Here is a 23,570-nt window from a genome sequence, read left to right as displayed (position 1 = left end):
AGAAGAGGTACATACAGAGTGTGGAGTATATTATAAGGAGATAGAAGAGGTACATACAGAGTGTGGAGTATATAATAAGGAGATATAAGAGGTACATACAGAGTGTGGTGTATATAATAAGGAGATAGAAGAGGTACATACAGAGTGTGGAGTATATAATAAGGAGATATAAGAGGTACATACAGAGTGTGGTGTATATAATAATGAGATAGAAGAGGTACATACAGAGTGTGGAGTATATAATAAGGAGATATTAGAGGTACATACAGAGTGTGGTGTATATAATAAGGAGATATTAGAGGTACATACAGAGTGTGGTGTATATAATAAGGAGATATAAGAGGTACATACAGAGCGTGGAGTATATAATAAGGAGATAGAAGAGGTACAAACAGAGTGTGGAGAATATATTAAGGAGATAGAAGAGGTACAAACAGAGTGTGGTGTATATAATAAGGAGATAGAAGAGGAACATACAGAGTGTGGTGTATATAATAAGGAGATAGAAGAGGTACAGTGTGGAGTATATAATAAAGAGATATTAGAGGTACATACAGAGTGTGGTGTATATAATAAGGAGATAGAAGAGGTACATACAGAGTGTGGAGTATATAATAAGGAGATATAAGAGGTACATACAGAGTGTGGTGTATATAATAAGGAGATAGAAGAGGTACATACAGAGTGTGGAGTATATAATAAGGAGATAGAAGAGGTACATACAGAGTGTAGAGTATATAATAAGGAGATATTAGAGGTACATACAGAGTGTGGTGTATATAATAAGGAGATAGAAGAGGTACATACAGAGTGTGGTGTATATAACAAGGACATAGAAGAGGTACATACAGAGTGTGGTGTATATAATAAGGAGATATTAGAGGTACATACAGAGTGTGGTGTATATAATAAGGAGATATTAGAGGTAAATACAGAGTGTGGTGTATATAATAAGGAGATAGAAGAGGTAAATACAGAGTGTGGTGTATATAATAAGGAGATAGAAGAGGTACATACAGAGTGTGGAGTATATAATAAGGAGATATTAGAGGTACATACAGAGTGTGGTGTATATAATAAGGAGATATAAGAGGTACATACAGAGTGTGGTGTATATAAAAGGGGATAGAAGAGGTACATACAGAGTGTGGAGTATATAAAAAGGAGATATAAGAGGTACATACAGAGTGTGGTGTATATAATAAGGAGGTAGAAGAGGTACAGTGTGGTGTATATAATAAGGAGATAGAAGAGGTACATACAGAGTGTGGAGTATATTATAAGGAGATAGAAGAGGTACATACAGAGTGTGGAGTATATAATAAGGAGATATAAGAGGTACATACAGAGTGTGGTGTATATAATAAGGAGATAGAAGAGGTACATACAGAGTGTGGAGTATATAATAAGGAGATATAAGAGGTACATACAGAGTGTGGTGTATATAATAATGAGATAGAAGAGGTACATACAGAGTGTGGAGTATATAATAAGGAGATATTAGAGGTACATACAGAGTGTGGTGTATATAATAAGGAGATATTAGAGGTACATACAGAGTGTGGTGTATATAATAAGGAGATATAAGAGGTACATACAGAGTGTGGAGTATATAATAAGGAGATAGAAGAGGTACAAACAGAGTGTGGAGAATATATTAAGGAGATAGAAGAGGTACAAACAGAGTGTGGTGTATATAACAAGGAGATAGAAGAGGAACATACAGAGTGTGGTGTATATAATAAGGAGATAGAAGAGGTACAGTGTGGAGTATATAATAAAGAGATATTAGAGGTACATACAGAGTGTGGTGTATATAATAAGGAGATAGAAGAGGTACATACAGAGTGTGGAATATATAATAAGGAGGTAGAAGTGGTACATACAGAGTGTAGTGTATATAATAAGGAGATAGAAGAGGTACTACATACAGAGTGTGGAGTATATAATAAGGAGATAGAAGAGATACAAACAGAGTGTGTAATATATAATAAGGAGTTAGAAGAGGTACATACAGAGTTTGGAGTATATAATATTGAGACAGAAGAGGTACATACAGAGTTTGGTGTATATAATAAGGAGATAGAAGATGTAAATACAGAGTGTGGAGTATATAATAAGGAGATAGAAGAGGTACATACAGAGTGTGGAGTATATAATAAGGAGATATTAGAGGTACATACAGAGAGTGGAGTATATAATAAGGAGATAGAAGAGGTACATACAGAGTGTGGAGTATATAATAAGGAGAAATTAGAGGTACATACAGAGTGTGGTGTATATAATAAGGAGATAGAAGAGGTACATACAGAGTGTGGAGTATATAATAAGGAGGTAGAAGAGGTACATACAGAGTGTGGTGTATATAATAAGGAGATATCAGAGATACATACAGAGTGTGGAGTATATAATAAGGAGATGTTAGAGGTATATACAGAGTGTGGAGTATATAATAAGGAGATATAAGAGGTACATACAGAGTGTGGAGTATATAATAAGGAGATAGAAGAGGTACATACAGAGTGTGGAGTATATAATAAGGAGATAGAAAAGGTACATACAGAGTGTGGAGTATATATTAATGAGATATTAGAGGTACATCCAGAGTGTGGTGTATATAATAAGGAGATAGAAGAGGTACATACAGAGTGTGGTGTATATAATAAGGAGATATTAGAGGTACATACAGAGTGTGGAGTATATAATAAGGAGATAGAAGAGGTACATACAGAGTGTGGTGTATATAATAAGGAGGTAGAAGAGGTACAGTGTGGTGTATATAATAAGGAGATAGAAGAGGTACATACAGAGTGTGGAGTATATTATAAGGAGATAGAAGAGGTACATACAGAGTATGGTGTATATAATAAGGAGATAGAAGAGGTACATACAGAGTGTGGAGTATATAATAAGGAGATAGAAGAGGTACATACAGATTGTGGAGTATATAATAAGGAGATAGCAGAGGTACATACAGAGTGTGGAGTATAAAATAAGTAGATAGAAGAGGTACATACAGAGTGTGGAGAATATAAAAAGGAGATATTAGAGGTACATACAGAGTGTGGAGTATATAATAAGGAGATAGAAGAGGTACATACAGAGTGTGGAGTATATAATAAGGAGATAGAAGAGGTACATACGGACTGTGGTGTATATAATAAGGAGATATAAGAGGTACATACAGAGTGTGGTGTATATAATAAGGAGATAGAAGAGGTACATACAGAGTGTGGAGTATATAATAAGGAGGTAGAAGAGGTACATACAGAGTGTGGAGTATATAATAAGGAGGTAGAAGAGGTACACACAGAGTGTGGTGTATATAATAAGGAGACAGAAGAGGTACATACAGAGTGTGGAGTATATAATAAGGAGATAGAAAAGGTACATACAGAGTGTGGTGTATATAATAAGGAGATATTAGAGGTACATACAGAGTGTGGAGTATATAATAAGGAGATATAAGAGGTACATACAGAGTGTGGTGTATATAATAAGGAGATAGAAGAGGTACATACAGAGTGTGGTGTATATAATAAGGAGATAGAAGAGGTACATACAGTGTGGAGTATACAATAAGGAGATATAAGAAGTACATACAGAGTGTGGTGTATATAATAAGGACATAGATTAGGTAAATACAGAGTGTGGTGTATATAATAAGGAGATAGATGAGGTAAATACAGAGTGTGGTGTATATAATAAGGAGATATTAGAGATACATACAGAGTGTGGAGTATATAATAAGGAGGTAGAAGTGGTACATACAGAGTGTGGAGTATATAATAAGGAGATAGAAGAGGTACAGTGTGGAGTATATAATAAGTAGATAGAAGACGTACAGTGTGGAGTATATAATAATGAGATAGAAGAGGTACAGTGTGGAGTATATAATAATGAGATAGAAGAGGTACAGTGCGGAGTATATAAAAGAGAGATAGAAGAGGTAAAGTGTGGAGTATATAATAAGGATATATAAGAGGTACAGTGTGGAGTATATAATAAGGAGATAGAAGAGGTACAGTGTGGAGTATATAATAAGGAGATAAAATAGGTACAGTGTGGAGTATATAATAAGGAGATAGAAGAGGTACAGTGTGGAGTATATAATAAGGAGTAAGAAGAGGTACAGTGTGGAGTATATAATAAGGAGATAAAAGAGGTACAGTGTGGAGTATATAATAGGGAGATAGAAGAGGTGCAGTGTGGAGTATATAATAAGGAGATATAAGAGGTACAGTGTGGAGTATATAACAAGGAGATAGAAGAGGTACAATGTGGAGTATATAATAGGGAGATAGAAGAGGTACAGTGTGGAGTATATAATAAGGAGATAGAAGAGGTATAGTGTGGAGTATATAATAAGGAGATAGAAGAGGTACAGTGTGGAGTATATAATAGGGAGATAGAAGAGGTACAGTGTGGAGTATATAATAAGGAGATAGAAGAGGTACACTGTGGAGTATATAATAAGGAGATAGAAGAGGTAAATACAGAGTGTGGAGTATATAATAAGGAGATAGAAGAGGTACATACAGAGTGTGGTGTACATAATAAGGAGATATTAGAGGTACATACAGAGTGTGGTGTATATAATAAGGAGGTAGAAGAGGTACATACAGAGTGTGGTGTATATAATAATGAGATAGAAGAGGTACAGTGCGGAGTATATAATAAGGAGATTGAAGAGGTACAGTGCGGAGTATATAATAGGGAGACAGAAGAGGTACAGTGTGGAGTATATAATAAGGATATATAAGAGGTACAGTGTGGAGTATATAATAAGGAGATAGAAGAGGTACAGTGTGGAGTATATAATAAGGAGATAAAAGAGGTACAGTGTGGAGTATATAATAGGGAGATAGAAGAGGTACAGTGTGGAGTATATAATAGGGAGATAGAAGAGGTACAGTGTGGAGTATATAATAAGGAGATAGAAGAGGTACATACAGAGTATGGAATATATAATAAGGAGATAGAAGAGGTACATACAGAGTGTGGAGTATATAATAAGGAGATAGAAGAGGTACATACAGACTGTGGTGTATATAATAAGGAGATATAAGAGGTACATACAGAGTGTGGAGTATATAATAAGGAGATAGAAGAGGTACCTACAGAGTGTGGAGTATATAATAAGTAGATATTAGAGGTACATACAGAGTGTGGAGTATATAATAAGGAGATAGAAGAGGTACATACAGAGAGTGGAGTATATAATAAGGAGATAGAAGAGTTACATACAGAGTGTGGTGTATATAATAAGGAGATAGAAGAGGTACATACAGAGTGTGGAGTATATAATAAGGAGATAGAAGAGGTACATACAGATTGGGGAGTATATAATAAGGAGATAGAAGAGTTACATACAGAGTGTGGTGTATATAATAAGGAGATAGAAGAGGTACATACAGAGTGTGGAGTATATAATAAGGAGATAGAAGAGGTACATACAGAGTGTGGAGTATATAATAAGGAGATAGCAGAGGTACATACAGAGTGTGGAGTATATAATAAGGAGATAGAAGAGGTACATACAGAGTGTGGAGAATATAATAAGGAGATATTAGAGGTACATACAGAGTGTGGAGTATATAATAAGGAGATAGAAGAGTTAGATACAGAGTGTGGAGTATATAATAAGGAGATAGAAGAGGTACATACAGAGTTTGGAGTATATAATAAGGAGATAGAAGAGGTAAATACAGACTGTGGTGTATATAATAAGGAGATATAAGAGGTACATACCGAGTGTGGTGTATATAATAAGGAGATAGAAGAGGTACATACAGAGTGTGGAGTATATAATAAGGAGGTAGAAGAGGTACATACAGAGTGTGGAGTATATAATAAGGAGGTAGAAGAGGTACACACAGAGTGTGGTGTATATAATAAGGAGACAGAAGAGGTACATACAGAGTGTGGAGTATATAATAAGGAGATAGAAGAGGTACATACAGAGTGTGGTGTATATAATAAGGAGATAGAAGAGGTACATACAGAGTGTGGAGTATACAATAAGTAGATATAAGAAGTACATACAGAGTGTGGTGTATATAACAAGGAGATAGATGTGGTAAATACAGAGTGTGGTGTATATAATAAGGAGATAGATGAGGTAAATACAGAGTGTGGTGTATATAATAAGGAGATATTAGAGGTACATACAGAGTGTGGAGTATATAATAAGGAGGTAGAAGAGGTACATACAGAGTGTGGAGTATATAATAAGGAGATAGAAGAGGTACAGTGTGGAGTATATAATAAGGAGATAGAAGACGTACAGTGTGGAGTATATAATAATGAGATAGAAGAGGTACAGTGTGGAGTATATAATAATGAGATAGAAGAGGTACAGTGCGGAGTATATAAAAGAGAGATAGAAGAGGTACAGTGTGGAGTATATAATAAGGATATATAAGAGGTACAATGTGGAGTATATAATAAGTAGATAGAAGAGGTACAGTGTGGAGTATATAATAAGGAGATAAAATAGGTACAGTGTGGAGTATATAATAAGGAGATAGAAGAGGTACAGTGTGGAGTATATAATAAGGAGTAAGAAGAGGTACAGTGTGGAGTATATAATAAGGAGATAGAAGAGGTACAGTGTGGAGTATATAATAATGAGATAGAAGAGGTACAGTGCGGAGTATATAATAATGAGATAGAAGAGGTACAGTGCGGAGTATATAATAAGGAGATTGAAGAGGTACAGTGCAGAGTATATAATAGGGAGATAGAAGAGGTACAGTGTGGAGTATATAATAAGGGTATATAAGAGGTACAGTGTGGAGTATATAATAAGGAGATAGAAGAGGTACAGTGTGGAGTGTATAATAAGGAGATAAAAGAGGTACAGTGTGGAGTATATAATAGGGAGATAGAAGAGGTACAGCGTGGAGTATATAATAAGGAGATATAAGAGGTACAGTGTGGAGTATATAACAAGGAGATAGAAGAGGTACAGTGTGGAGTATATAATAGGGAGATAGAAGAGGTACAGTGTGGAGTTTATAATAAGGAGATAGAAGAGGTACAGTGTGGAGTATATAATAGGGAGATAGAAGAGGTACAGTGTGGAGTATATAATAGGGAGATAGAAGAGGTACAGTGTGGAGTATATAATAAGGAGATAGAAGAGGTACACTGTGGAGTATATAATAAGGAGATAGAAGAGGTAAATACAGAGTGTGGAGTATATAATAAGGAGATAGAAGAGGTACATACAGAGTGTGGAGTATATAATAAGGAGATAGAAGAGGTACAGTGTGGAGTATATAATAAGGAGATAGAAGAGGTACAGTGTGGAGTATATAATAATGAGATAGAAGAGGTACAGCGTGGAGTATATAAAAGAGAGATAGAAGAGGTACAGTGTGGAGTATATAAAAAGGATATATAAGAGGTACAGTGTGGAGTATATAATAAGGATATAGAAGAGGTACAGTGTGGAGTATATAATAAGGAGATAAAATAGGTACAGTGTGGAGTATATAATAAGGAGATAGAAGAGGTACAGTGGAGTATATAATAAGGAGATAAATGAGGTACAGTGTTGAGTATATAATAAGGAGATAGAAGATGTACAGTGTGGAGTATATAATAAGGAGATAGAAGAGGTACAGTGTGGAGTATATAATAGGAAGATAGAAGAGGTACAGTGTGGAGTATATAATAAGGAGATAGAAGAGGTACAGTGTGGAGTATATAATAAGGAGATAGAAGAAGTACAGTGTGGAGTATATAATAGTGAGATAGAAGAGGTACAGTGTGGAGTATATAATAGGGAGATAGAAGAGGTACAGTGTGGAGTATATAATAAAGAGATAGAAGAGGTACATACAGAGTGTGGTGTATATAATAAGGAGATAGAAGAGGTACATACAGAGTGTGGAGTATACAATAAGGAGATATAAGAAGTACATACAGAGTGTGCTGTATATAAAAAGGAGATAGAAGAGGTACATACAGAGTGTGGAGTATATAATAAGGAGATAGAAGAGGTACATACAGAGTGTGGAGTATATATTAAGGAGATATTACAGATACATACAGAGTGTGGTGTATATAATAAGGAGGTAGAAGAGGTACATACAGAGTGTGGAGTATATAATAAGGAGTAAGAAGAGGTACAGTGTGGAGTATATAATAAGGAGATAGAAGAGGTACAGTGTGGAGTATATAATAATGAGATAGAAGAGGTACAGTGCAGAGTATATAATAATGAGATAGAAGAGGTACAGTGCGGAGTATATAATAAGGAGATTGAAGAGGTACAGTGCAGAGTATATAATAGGGAGATAGAAGAGGTACAGTGTGGAGTATATAATACGGATATATAAGAGGTACAGTGTGGAGTATATAATAAGGAGATAGAAGAGTTACAGTGTGGAGTATATAATAAGGAGATAAAAGAGGTACAGTGTGTAGTATATAATAGGGAGATAGAAGAGGTGCAGTGTGGAGTATATAATAAGGAGATATAAGAGGTACAGTGTGGAGTATATAACAAGGAGATAGAAGAGGTACAATGTGGAGGATATAATAGGGAGATAGAAGAGGTACAGTGTGGAGTATATAATAAGGAGATAGAAGAGGTATAGTGTGGAGTATATAATAAGGAGAAAGAAGAGGTACATTGTGGAGTATATAATAGGGAGATAGAAGAGGTACAGTGTGGAGTATATAATAAGGTGATAGAAGAGGTACACTGTGGAGTATATAATAAGGAGATAGAAGAGGTAAATACAGAGTATGGAATATATAATAAGGAGATAGAAGAGGTACATACAGAGTGTGGAGTATATAATAAGGAGATAGAAGAGGTACATACAGAGTGTGGAGTATATAATAAGGAGATAGAAGAGGTACATACAGAGTGTGGAGTATATAATAAGGAGATAGAAGAGGTACATACAGACTGTGGTGTATATAATAAGGAGATATAAGAGGTACCTACAGAGTGTGGAGTATATAATAAGGAGATAGAAGAGGTACCTACAGAGTGTGGAGTATATAATAAGGAGATATTAGAGGTACATACAGAGTGTGGAGTATATAATAAGGAGATAGAAGAGGTACATACAGAGTGTGGTGTATATAATAAGGAGATAGAAGAGGTACATACAGAGTGTGGAGTATACAATAAGGAGATATAAGAAGTACATACAGAGTGTGGTGTATATAAATAGGAGATAGAAGAGGTACATACAGAGTGTGGAGTATATAATAAGGAGATAGAAGAGGTACATACAGAGTGTGGAGTATATATTAAGGAGATATTAGAGATACATACAGAGTGTGGTGTATATAATAAGGAGGTAGAAGAGGTACATACAGAGTGTGGAGTATATAATAAGGAGTAAGAGGAGGTACAGTGTGGAGTATATAATAAGGAGATAGAAGAGGTACAGTGTGGAGTATATAATAATGAGATAGAAGAGGTACAGTGCGGAGTATATAATAATGAGATAGAAGAGGTACAGTGCGGAGTATATAATAAGGAGATTGAAGAGGTACAGTGCAGAGTATATAAATGGGAGATAGAAGAGGTACAGTGTGGAGTATATAATAAGGATATATAAGAGGTACAGTGTGGAGTATATAATAAGGAGATAGAAGAGGTACAGTGTGGAGTATATAATAAGGAGATAAAAGAGGTACAGTGTGTAGTATATAATAGGGAGATAGAAGAGGTGCAGTGTGGAGTATATAATAAGGAGATATAAGAGGTACAGTGTGGAGTATATAACAAGGAGATAGAAGAGGTACAATGTGGAGTATATAATAGGGAGATAGAAGAGGTACAGTGTGGAGTATATAATAAGGAGATAGAAGAGGTATAGTGTGGAGTATATAATAAGGAGAAAAAAGAGGTACAGTGTGGAGTATATAAAAGGGAGATAGAAGAGGTACAGTGTGGAGTATATAATAAGGAGATAGAAGAGGTACACTGTGGAGTATATAATAAGGAGATAGAAGAGGTAAATACAGAGTGTGGAGTATATAATAAGGAGATATTAGAGGTGCATACAGAGTGTGGTGTATATAATAAGGAGGTAGAAGAGGTTCATACAGAGTGTGGTGTATATAATAATGAGATAGAAGAGGTACAGTGCGGAGTATATAATAAGGAGATTGAAGAGGTGCAGTGCGGAGTATATAATAGGGAGATAGAAGAGGTACAGTGTGGAGTATATAATAAGGATATATAAGAGGTACAGTGTGGAGTATATAATAAGGAGATAGAAGAGGTACAGTGTGGAGTATATAATAAGGAGATAAAAGAGGTAGTGTGGAGTATATAATAGGGAGATAGAAGAGGTACAGTGTGGAGTATATAATAGGGAGATAGAAGAGGTACAGTGTGGAGTATATAATAAGGAGATAGAAGAGGTACATACAGAGTCTGGAATATATAATAAGGAGATAGAAGAGGTACATACAGAGTGTGGAGTATATAATAAGGAGATATAAGAGGTACATACAGAGTGTGGAGTATATAATAAGGAGATAGAAGAGGTACATACAGAGTGTGGAGTATATAATAAGGAGATAGAAGAGGTACATACAGACTGTGGTGTATATAATAAGGAGATATAAGAGGTACATACAGAGTGTGGTGTATATAAATAGGATATAGCAGAGGTACATACAGAGTGTGGTGTATATAATAAGGAGGTAGAAGAGGTACATACAGAGTGTGGTGTATATAATAAGGAGATAGAAGAGGTACATACAGAGTGTGGTGTATATAATAAGGAGGTAGAAGAGGTACATACAGAGTTTGGTGTATATAATAAGGAGATAGAAGAGGTACATACAGAGTGTGGAGTATATAATAAGGAGATAGAAGAGGTACATACAGAGTGTGGAGTATATAATAAGGAGATAGAAGAGGTACATACAGAGTGTGGAATTTATAATAAGGAGGTAGAAGAGGTACATACAGAGTGTGGAGTATATAATAAGGAGATAGAAGAGGTACATACAGAGTGTGGAGTATATAATAAGGAGATAGAAGAGGTACATACAGAGTGTGGTGTATATAATAAGGAAATAGAAGAGGTACATACAGAGTGTGGAATATATAATAAGGAGGTAGAAGAGGTACATACAGAGTGTGGTGTATATAATAAGGAGGTAGAAGAGGTACATACAGAGTGTGGAGTATATAATAAGGAGATAGAAGAGGTACATACAGAGTGTGGAGTATATAATAAGGAGACAGAAGAGGTACATACAGAGTGTGGTGTATATAATAAGGAGATATAAGAAGTGCATACAGAGTGTGGTGTATATAATAAGGAGATATTAGAGGTACATACAGAGTGTGGAGTATATAATAAGGAGATAGAAGAGGTACATACAGAGTGTGGAGTATATAATAAGGAGATAGAAGAGGTACATACAGAGTGTGGAGTATATAATAAGGAGATAGAAGAGGTACATACAGAGTGTGGAGTATATAATAAGGAGATAGAAGAGGTACATACAGACTGTGGTGTATATAATAAGGAGATAGAAGAGGTACATACAGAGTGTGGTGTATATAATAAGGAGATAGCAGAGGTACATACAGAGTGTGGTGTATATAATAAGGAGATAGAAGAGGTACATACAGAGTGTGGTGTATATAATAAGGAGGTAGAAGAGGTACATACAGAGTGTGGTGTATATAATAAGGAGATAGAAGAGGTACATACAGAGTGTGGAGTATATAATAAGGAGATAGAAGAGGTACAAACAGAGTGTGGAGAATATATTAAGGAGATAGAAGAGGTACAAACAGAGTGTGGTGTATATAATAAGGAGATAGAAGAGGAACATACAGAGTGTGGTGTATATAATAAGGAGATAGAAGAGGTACAGCGTGGAGTATATAATAAAGAGATATTAGAGGTACATACAGAGTGTGGTGTATATAATAAGGAGATAGAAGAGGTACATACAGAGTGTGGAGTATATAATAAGGAGATATAAGAGGTACATACAGAGTGTGGTGTATATAATAAGGAGATAGAAGAGGTACATACAGAGTGTGGAGTATATAATAAGGAGATAGAAGAGGTACATACAGAGTGTAGAGTATATAATAAGGAGATATTAGAGGTACATACAGAGTGTGGTGTATATAATAAGGCGATAGAAGACCTACATACAGAGTGTGGTGTATATAATAAGGACATAGAAGAGGTACATACAGAGTGTGGTGTATATAATAAGGAGATATTAGAGGTACATACAGAGTGTGGAGTATATAATAAGGAGATATTAGAGGTACACACAGAGTGTGGAGTATATAATAAGGAGATACTAGAGGTACATACAGAGTGTGGTGTATATAATAAGGAGATATTAGAGGTAAATACAGAGTGTAGTGTATATAATAAGGAGATAGAAGAGGTACATACAGAGTGTGGAGTATATAATAAGGAGATATAGAGGGACATACAGAGTGTGGTGTATATAATAAGGAGATATAAGAGGTACATACAGAGTGTGGTGTATATAATAAGGAGATAGAAGAGGTACATACAGAGTGTGGAGTATATAAAAAGGAGATATAAGAGGTACATACAGAGTGTGGTGTATATAATAAGGAGGTAGAAGAGGTACAGTGTGGTGTATATAATAAGGAGATAGAAGAGGTACATACAGAGTGTGGAGTATATTATAAGGAGATAGAAGAGGTACATACAGAGTGTGGAGTATATAATAAGGAGATATAAGAGGTACATACAGAGTGTGGTGTATATAATAAGGAGATAGAAGAGGTACATACAGAGTGTGGAGTATATAATAAGGAGATATAAGAGGTACATACAGAGTGTGGTGTATATAATAATGAGATAGAAGAGGTACATACAGAGTGTGGAGTATATAATAAGGAGATATTAGAGGTACATACAGAGTGTGGTGTATATAATAAGGAGATATTAGAGGTACATACAGAGTGTGGTGTATATAATAAGGAGATATAAGAGGTACATACAGAGTGTGGAGTATATAATAAGGAGATAGAAGAGGTACAAACAGAGTGTGGAGAATATATTAAGGAGATAGAAGAGGTACAAACAGAGTGTGGTGTATATAACAAGGAGATAGAAGAGGAACATACAGAGTGTGGTGTATATAATAAGGAGATAGAAGAGGTACAGTGTGGCGTATATAATAAAGAGATATTAGAGGTACATACAGAGTGTGGTGTATATAATAAGGAGATAGAAGAGGTACATACAGAGTGTGGAATATATAATAAGGAGGTAGAAGTGGTACATACAGAGTGTAGTGTATATAATAAGGAGATAGAAGAGGTACTACATACAGAGTGTGGAGTATATAATAAGGAGATAGAAGAGATACAAACAGAGTGTGGAATATATAATAAGGAGTTAGAAGAGGTACATACAGAGTTTGGAGTATATAATATTGAGACAAAAGAGGTACATACAGAGTGTGGTGTATATAATAAGGAGATAGAAGAGGTAAATACAGAGTGTGGAGTATATAATAAGGAGATAGAAGAGGTACATACAGAGTGTGGAGTATATAATAAGGAGATATTAGAGGTACATACAGAGTGTGGAGTATATAATAAGGAGATAGAAGAGGTACATACAGAGTGTGGAGTATATAATAAGGAGATATTAGAGGTACATACAGAGTGTGGTGTATATAATAAGGAGATAGAAGAGGTACATACAGAGTGTGGAGTATATAATAAGAAGATAGAAGAGGTACATACAGAGTGTGGAATATATAATAAGGAGGTAGAAGAGGTACAAACAGAGTGTGGAGTATATAATAAGGAGATATAAGAGGTACATACAGAGTGTGGTGTATATAATAAGGAGATAGAAGAGGTACATACAGAGTGTGGAGTATATAATAAGGAGATAGAAGAGGTACATACAGAGTGTGGTGTATATAATAAGGAGATATTAGAGGTACATACAGAGTGTGGAGTATATAATAAGGAGATATTAGAGGTACATACAGAGTGTGGAGAATATAATAAGGAGATATTAGAGGTACATACAGAGTGTGGTGTATATAATAAGGAGATATTAGAGGTAAATACAGAGTGTGGTGTATATAATAAGGAGATAGAAGAGGTACATACAGAGTATGGAGTATATAATAAGGAGATATTAGAGGTACATACAGAGTTTGGTGTATATAATAAGGAGATATAAGAGGTACATACAGAGTGTGGTGTATATAATAAGGAGATAGAAGAGGTACATACAGAGTGTGGAGTATATAAAAAGGAGATATAAGAGGTACATACAGAGTGTGGTGTATATAATAAGGAGGTAGAAGAGGTACAGTGTGGTGTATATAATAAGGAGATAGAAGAGGTACATACAGAGTGTGGAGTATATAATAAGGAGGTAGAAGAGGTACAAACAGAGTGTGGAGTATATAATAAGGAGATATAAGAGGTACATACAGAGTGTGGTGTATATAATAAGGAGATAGAAGAGGTACATACAGAGTGTGGAGTATATAATAAGGAGATAGAAGAGGTACATACAGAGTGTGGTGTATATAATAAGGAGATATTAGAGGTACATACAGAGTGTGGAGTATATAATAAGGAGATATTAAAGGTACATACAGAGTGTGGAGTATATAATAAGGAGATATTAGAGGTACATACAGAGTGTGGTGTATATAATAAGGAGATATTAGAGGTAAATACAGAGTGTGGTGTATATAATAAGGAGATAGAAGAGGTACATACAGAGTGTGGAGTATATAATAAGGAGATATTAGAGGTACATACAGAGTTTGGTGTATATAATAAGGAGATATAAGAGGTACATACAGAGTGTGGTGTATATAATAAGGAGATAGAAGAGGTACATACAGAGTGTGGAGTATATAAAAAGGAGATATAAGAGGTACATACAGAGTGTGGTGTATATAATAAGGAGGTAGAAGAGGTACAGTGTGGTGTATATAATAAGGAGATAGAAGAGGTACATACAGAGTGTGGAGTATATTATAAGGAGATAGAAGTGGTACATACAGAGTGTGGAGTATATAATAAGGAGATATAAGAGGTACATACAGAGTGTGGTGTATATAATAAGGAGATAGAAGAGGTACATACAGAGTGTGGAGTATATAATAAGGAGATATAAGAGGTACATACAGAGTGTGGTGTATATAATAATGAGATAGAAGAGGTACATACAGAGTGTGGAGTATATAATAAGGAGATATTAGAGGTACATACAGAGTGTGGTGTATATAATAAGGAGATATTAGAGGTACATACAGAGTGTGGTGTATATAATAAGGAGATATAAGAGGTACATACAGAGCGTGGAGTATATAATAAGGAGATAGAAGAGGTACAAACAGAGTGTGGAGAATATATTAAGGAGATAGAAGAGGTACAAACAGAGTGTGGTGTATATAATAAGGAGATAGAAGAGGAACATACAGAGTGTGGTGTATATAATAAGGAGATAGAAGAGGTACAGCGTGGAGTATATAATAAAGAGATATTAGAGGTACATACAGAGTGTGGTGTATATAATAAGGAGATAGAAGAGGTACATACAGAGTGTGGAGTATATAATAAGTAGATATAAGAGGTACATACCGAGTGTGGTGTATATAATAAGGAGATAGAAGAGGTACATACAGAGTGTGGAGTATATAATAAGGAGATAGAAGAGGTACATACAGAGTGTAGAGTATATAATAAGGAGATATTAGAGGTACATACAGAGTGTGGTGTATATAATAAGGAGATAGAAGAGGTACATACAGAGTGTGGTGTATATAATAAGGACATGGAAGAGGTACATACAGAGTGTGGTGTATATAATAAGGAGATATTAGAGGTACATACAGAGTGTGGAGTATATAATAAGGAGATATTAGAGGTACACACAGAGTGTGGAGTATATAATAAGGAGATATTAGAGGTACATACAGAGTGTGGTGTATATAATAAGGAGATATTAGAGGTAAATATAGAGTGTGGTGTATATAATAAGGAGATAAAAGAGGTACATACAGAGTGTGGAGTATATAATAAGGAGATATTAGAGGTACATACAGAGTGTGGTGTATATAATAAGGAGATATAAGAGGTACATACAGAGTGTGGTGTATATAATAAGGAGATAGAAGAGGTACATACAGAGTGTGGAGTATATAAAAAGGAGATATAAGAGGTACATACAGAGTGTGGTGTATATAATAAGGAGGTAGAAGAGGTACAGTGTGGTGTATATAATAAGGAGATAGAAGAGGTACATACAGAGTGTGGAGTATATTATAAGGAGATAGAAGAGGTATATACAGAGTGTGGAGTATATAATAAGGATATATAAGAGGTACATACAGAGTGTGGTGTATATAATAAGGAGATAGAAGAGGTACATACAGAGTGTGGAGTATATAATAAGGAGATATAAGAGGTACATACAGAGTGTGGTGTATATAATAATGAGATAGAAGAGGTACATACAGAGTGTGGAGTATATAATAAGGAGATATTAGAGGTACATACAGAGTGTGGTGTATATAATAAGGAGATATTAGAGGTACATACAGAGTGTGGTGTATATAATAAGGAGATATAAGAGGTACATACAGAGTGTGGAGTATATAATAAGGAGATAGAAGAGGTACAAACAGAGTGTGGAGAATATATTAAGGAGATAGAAGAGGTACAAACAGAGTGTGGTGTATATAACAAGGAGATAGAAGAGGAATATACAGAGTGTGGTGTATATAATAAGGAGATAGAAGAGGTACAGTGTGGCGTATATAATAAAGAGATATTAGAGGTACATACAGAGTGTGGTGTATATAATAAGGAGATAGAAGAGGTACATACAGAGGGTGGAATATATAATAAGGAGGTAGAAGTGGTACATACAGAGTGTAGTGTATATAATAAGGAGATAGAAGAGGTACTACATACAGAGTGTGGAGTATATAATAAGGAGATAGAAGAGATACAAACAGAGTGTGGTGTATATAATAAGGAGATAGAAGAGGTACATACAGAGTGTGGAGTATATAATAAGGAGATAGAAGAGGTACATACAGAGTGTGGTGTATATAATAAGGAGATATTAGAGGTACATACAGAGTGTGGAGTATATAATAAGGAGATATTAGAGGTACATACAGAGTGTGGAGTATATAATAAGGAGATATTAGAGGTACATACAGAGTGTGGTGTATATAATAAGGAGATATTAGAGGTAAATACAGAGTGTGGTGTATATAATAAGGAGATAGAAGAGGTACATACAGAGTGTGGAGTATATAATAAGGAGATATTAGAGGTACATACAGAGTTTGGTGTATATAATAAGGAGATATAAGAGGTACATACAGAGTGTGGTGTATATAATAAGGAGATAGAAGAGGTACATACAGAGTGTGGAGTATATAAAAAGGAGATATAAGAGGTACATACAGAGTGTGGTGTATATAATAAGGAGGTAGAAGAGGTACAGTGTGGTGTATATAATAAGGAGATAGAAGAGGTACATACAGAGTGTGGAGTATATAATAAGGAGGTAGAAGAGGTACAAACAGAGTGTGGAGTATATAATAAGGAGATATAAGAGGTACATACAGAGTGTGGTGTATATAATAAGGAGATAGAAGAGGTACATACAGAGTGTGGAGTATATAATAAGGAGATAGAAGAGGTACATACAGAGTGTGGTGTATATAATAAGGAGATATTAGAGGTAAATACAGAGTGTGGTGTATATAATAAGGAGATAGAAGAGGTACATACAGAGTGTGGAGTATATAATAAGGAGATATTAGAGGTACATACAGAGTTTGGTGTATATAATAAGGAGATATAAGAGGTACATACAGAGTGTGGTGTATATAATAAGGAGATAGAAGAGGTACATACAGAGTGTGGAGTATATAAAAAGTAGATATAAGAGGTACATACAGAGTGTGGTGTATATAATAAGGAGGTAGAAGAGGTACAGTGTGGTGTATATAATAAGGAGATAGAAGAGGTACATACAGAGTGTGGAGTATATTATAAGGAGATAGAAGAGGTACATACAGAGTGTGGAGTATATAATAAGGAGATATAAGAGGTACATACAGAGTGTGGTGTATATAATAAGGAGATAGAAGAGGTACATACAGAGTGTGGAGTATATAATAAGGAGATATAAGAGGTACATACAGAGTGTGGTGTATATAATAATGAGATAGAAGAGGTACATACAGAGTGTGGAGTATATAATAAGGAGATATTAGAGGTACATACAGAGTGTGGTGTATATAATAAGGAGATATTAGAGGTACATACAGAGTGTGGTGTATATAATAAGGAGATATAAGAGGTACATACAGAGCGTGGAGTATATAATAAGGAGATAGAAGAGGTACAAACAGAGTGTGGAGAATATATTAAGGAGATAGAAGAGGTACAAACAGAGTGTGGTGTATATAATAAGGAGATAGAAGAGGAACATACAGAGTGTGGTGTATATAATAAGGAGATAGAAGAGGTACAGCGTGGAGTATATAATAAAGAGATATTAGAGGTACATACAGAGTGTGGTGTATATAATAAGGAGATAGAAGAGGTACATACAGAGTGTGGAGTATATAATAAGGAGATATAAGAGGTACATACCGAGTGTGGTGTATATAATAAGGAGATAGAAGAGGTACATACAGAGTGTGGAGTATATAATAAGGAGATAGAAGAGGTACATACAGAGTGTAGAGTATATAATAAGGAGATATTAGAGGTACATACAGAGTGTGGTGTATATAATAAGGAGATAGAAGAGGTACATACAGAGTGTGGTGTATATAATAAGGACATAGAAGAGGTACATACAGAGTGTGGTGTATATAATAAGGAGATATTAGAGGTACATACAGAGTGTGGAGTATATAATAAGGAGATATTAGAGGTACACACAGAGTGTGGAGTATATAATAAGGAGATATTAGAGGTACATACAGAGTGTGGTGTATATAATAAGGAGATATTAGAGGTAAATATAGAGTGTGGTGTATATAATAAGGAGATAAAAGAGGTACATACAGAGTGTGGAGTATATAATAAGGAGATATTAGAGGTACATACAGAGTGTGGTGTATATAATAAGGAGATATAAGAGGTACATACAGAGTGTGGTGTATATAATAAGGAGATAGAAGAGGTACATACAGAGTGTGGAGTATATAAAAAGGAGATATAAGAGGTACATACAGAGTGTGGTGTATATAATAAGGAGGTAGAAGAGGTACAGTGTGGTGTATATAATAAGGAGATAGAAGAGGTACATACAGAGTGTGGAGTATATTATAAGGAGATAGAAGAGGTATATACAGAGTGTGGAGTATATAATAAGGATATATAAGAGGTACATACAGAGTGTGGTGTATATAATAAGGAGATAGAAGAGGTACATACAGAGTGTGGAGTATATAATAAGGAGATATAAGAGGTACATACAGAGTGTGGTGTATATAATAATGAGATAGAAGAGGTACATACAGAGTGTGGAGTATATAATAAGGAGATATTAGAGGTACATACAGAGTGTGGTGTATATAATAAGGAGATATTAGAGGTACATACAGAGTGTGGTGTATATAATAAGGAGATATAAAAGGTACATACAGAGTGTGGAGTATATAATAAGGAGATAGAAGAGGTACAAACAGAGTGTGGAGAATATATTAAGGAGATAGAAGAGGTACAAACAGAGTGTGGTGTATATAACAAGGAGATAGAAGAGGAATATACAGAGTGTGGTGTATATAATAAGGAGATAGAAGAGGTACAGTGTGGCGTATAGAATAAAGAGATATTAGAGGTACATACAGAGTGTGGTGTATATAATAAGGAGATAGAAGAGGTACATACAGAGGGTGGAATATATAATAAGGAGGTAGAAGTGGTACATACAGAGTGTAGTGTATATAATAAGGAGATAGAAGAGGTACTACATACAGAGTGTGGAGTATATAATAAGGAGATAGAAGAGATACAAACAGAGTGTGGTGTATATAAGAAGGAGATAGAAGAGGTACATACAGAGTGTGGAGTATATAATAAGGAGATAGAAGAGGTACATACAGAGTGTGGTGTATATAATAAGGAGATATTAGAGGTACATACAGAGTGTGGAGTATATAATAAGGAGATATTAGAGGTACATACAGAGTGTGGAGTATATAATAAGGAGATATTAGAGGTACATACAGAGTGTGGTGTATATAATAAGGAGATATTAGAGGTAAATACAGAGTGTGGTGTATATAATAAGGAGATAGAAGAGGTACATACAGAGTGTGGAGTATATAATAAGGAGATATTAGAGGTACATACAGAGTTTGGTGTATATAATAAGGAGATATAAGAGGTACATACAGAGTGTGGTGTATATAATAAGGAGATAGAAGAGGTACATACAGAGTGTGGAGTATATAAAAAGGAGATATAAGAGGTACATACAGAGTGTGGTGTATATAATAAGGAGGTAGAAGAGGTACAGTGTGGTGTATATAATAAGGAGATAGAAGAGGTACATACAGAGTGTGGAGTATATAATAAGGAGGTAGAAGAGGTACAAACAGAGTGTGGAGTATATAATAAGGAGATATAAGAGGTACATACAGAGTGTGGTGTATATAATAAGGAGATAGAAGAGGTACATACAGAGTGTGGAGTATATAATAAGGAGATAGAAGAGGTACATACAGAGTGTGGTGTATATAATAAGGAGATATTAGAGGTAAATACAGAGTGTGGTGTATATAATAAGGAGATAGAAGAGGTACATACAGAGTGTGGAGTATATAATAAGGAGATATTAGAGGTACATACAGAGTTTGGTGTATATAATAAGGAGATATAAGAGGTACATACAGAGTGTGGTGTATATAATAAGGAGATAGAAGAGGTACATACAGAGTGTGGAGTATATAAAAAGTAGATATAAGAGGTACATACAGAGTGTGGTGTATATAATAAGGAGGTAGAAGAGGTACAGTGTGGTGTATATAATAAGGAGATAGAAGAGGTACATACAGAGTGTGGAGTATATTATAAGGAGATAGAAGAGGTACATACAGAGTGTGGAGTATATAATAAGGAGATATAAGAGGTACATACAGAGTGTGGTGTATATAATAAGGAGATAGAAGAGGTACATACAGAGTGTGGAGTATATAATAAGGAGATATAAGAGGTACATACAGAGTGTGGTGTATATAATAATGAGATAGAAGAGGTACATACAGAGTGTGGAGTATATAATAAGGAGATATTAGAGGTACATACAGAGTGTGGTGTATATAATAAGGAGATATTAGAGGTACATACAGAGTGTGGTGTATATAATAAGGAGATATAAGAGGTACATACAGAGCGTGGAGTATATAATAAGGAGATAGAAGAGGTACAAACAGAGTGTGGAGAATATATTAAGGAGATAGAAGAGGTACAAACAGAGTGTGGTGTATATAATAAGGAGATAGAAGAGGAACATACAGAGTGTGGTGTATATAATAAGGAGATAGAAGAGGTACAGCGTGGAGTATATAATAAAGAGATATTAGAGGTACATACAGAGTGTGGTGTATATAATAAGGAGATAGAAGAGGTACATACAGAGTGTGGAGTATATAATAAGGAGATATAAGAGGTACATACCGAGTGTGGTGTATATAATAAGGAGATAGAAGAGGTAGATACAGAGTGTGGAGTATATAATAAGGAGATAGAAGAGGTACATACAGAGTGTAGAGTATATAATAAGGAGATATTAGAGGTACATACAGAGTGTGGTGTATATAATAAGGAGATAGAAGAGGTACATACAGAGTGTGGTGTATATAATAAGGACATAGAAGAGGTACATACAGAGTGTGGTGTATATAATAAGGAGATATTAGAGGTACATACAGAGTGTGGAGTATATAATAAGGAGATATTAGAGGTACACACAGAGTGTGGAGTATATAATAAGGAGATATTAGAGGTACATACAGAGTGTGGTGTATATAATAAGGAGATATTAGAGGTAAATACAGAGTGTGGTGTATATAATAAGGAGATAGAAGAGGTACATACAGAGTGTGGAGTATATAATAAGGAGATATTAGAGGTACATACAGAGTGTGGTGTATATAATAAGGAGATATAAGAGGTACATACAGAGTGTGGTGTATATAATAAGGAGATAGAAGAGGTACATACAGAGTGTGGAGTATATAAAAAGGAGATATAAGAGGTACATACAGAGTGTGGTGTATATAATAAGGAGGTAGAAGAGGTACAGTGTGGTGTATATAATAAGGAGATAGAAGAGGTACATACAGAGTGTGGAGTATATTATAAGGAGATAGAAGAGGTATATACAGAGTGTGGAGTATATAATAAGGATATATAAGAGGTACATACAGAGTGTGGTGTATATAATAAGGAGATAGAAGAGGTACATACAGAGTGTGGAGTATATAATAAGGAGATATAAGAGGTACATACAGAGTGTGGTGTATATAATAATGAGATAGAAGAGGTACATACAGAGTGTGGAGTATATAATAAGGAGATATTAGAGGTACATACAGAGTGTGGTGTATATAATAAGGAGATATTAGAGGTACATACAGAGTGTGGTGTATATAATAAGGAGATATAAGAGGTACATACAGAGTGTGGAGTATATAATAAGGAGATAGAAGAGGTACAAACAGAGTGTGGAGAATATATTAAGGAGATAGAAGAGGTACAAACAGAGTGTGGTGTATATAACAAGGAGATAGAAGAGGAACATACAGAGTGTGGTGTATATAATAAGGAGATAGAAGAGGTACAGTGTGGCGTATATAATAAAGAGATATTAGAGGTACATACAGAGTGTGGTGTATATAATAAGGAGATAGAAGAGGTACATACAGAGTGTGGAATATATAATAAGGAGGTAGAAGTGGTACATACAGAGTGTAGTGTATATAATAAGGAGATAGAAGAGGTACTACATACAGAGTGTGGAGTATATAATATTGAGACAAAAGAGGTACATACAGAGTGTGGTGTATATAATAAGGAGATAGAAGAGGTAAATACAGAGTGTGGAGTATATAATAAGGAGATAGAAGAGGTACATACAGAGTGTGGAGTATATAATAAGGAGATATTAGAGGTACATACAGAGTGTGGAGTATATAATAAGGAGATAGAAGAGGTACATACAGAGTGTGGAGTATATAATAAGGAGATATTAGAGGTACATACAGAGTGTGGTGTATATAATAAGGAGATAGAAGAGGTACATACAGAGTGTGGAGTATATAATAAGGAGGTAGAAGAGGTACATACAGAGTGTGGTGTATATAATAAGGAGATATCAGAGATACATACAGAGTGTGGAGTATATAATAAGGAGATATTAGAGGTATATACAGAGTGTGGAGTATATAATAAGGAGATATAAGAGGTACATACAGAGTGTGGAGTATATAATAAGGAGATAGAAGAGGTACATACAGAGTGTGGAGTATATAATAAGGAGATA

Source organism: Taudactylus pleione, unplaced genomic scaffold (assembly GCF_031769625.1).
Source record: "Taudactylus pleione unplaced genomic scaffold, aTauple2 ptg000949l, whole genome shotgun sequence".
Taxonomy (NCBI): Eukaryota; Metazoa; Chordata; class Amphibia; order Anura; family Myobatrachidae; genus Taudactylus; species Taudactylus pleione.
This window is presented reverse-complemented; position numbering follows the sequence as displayed.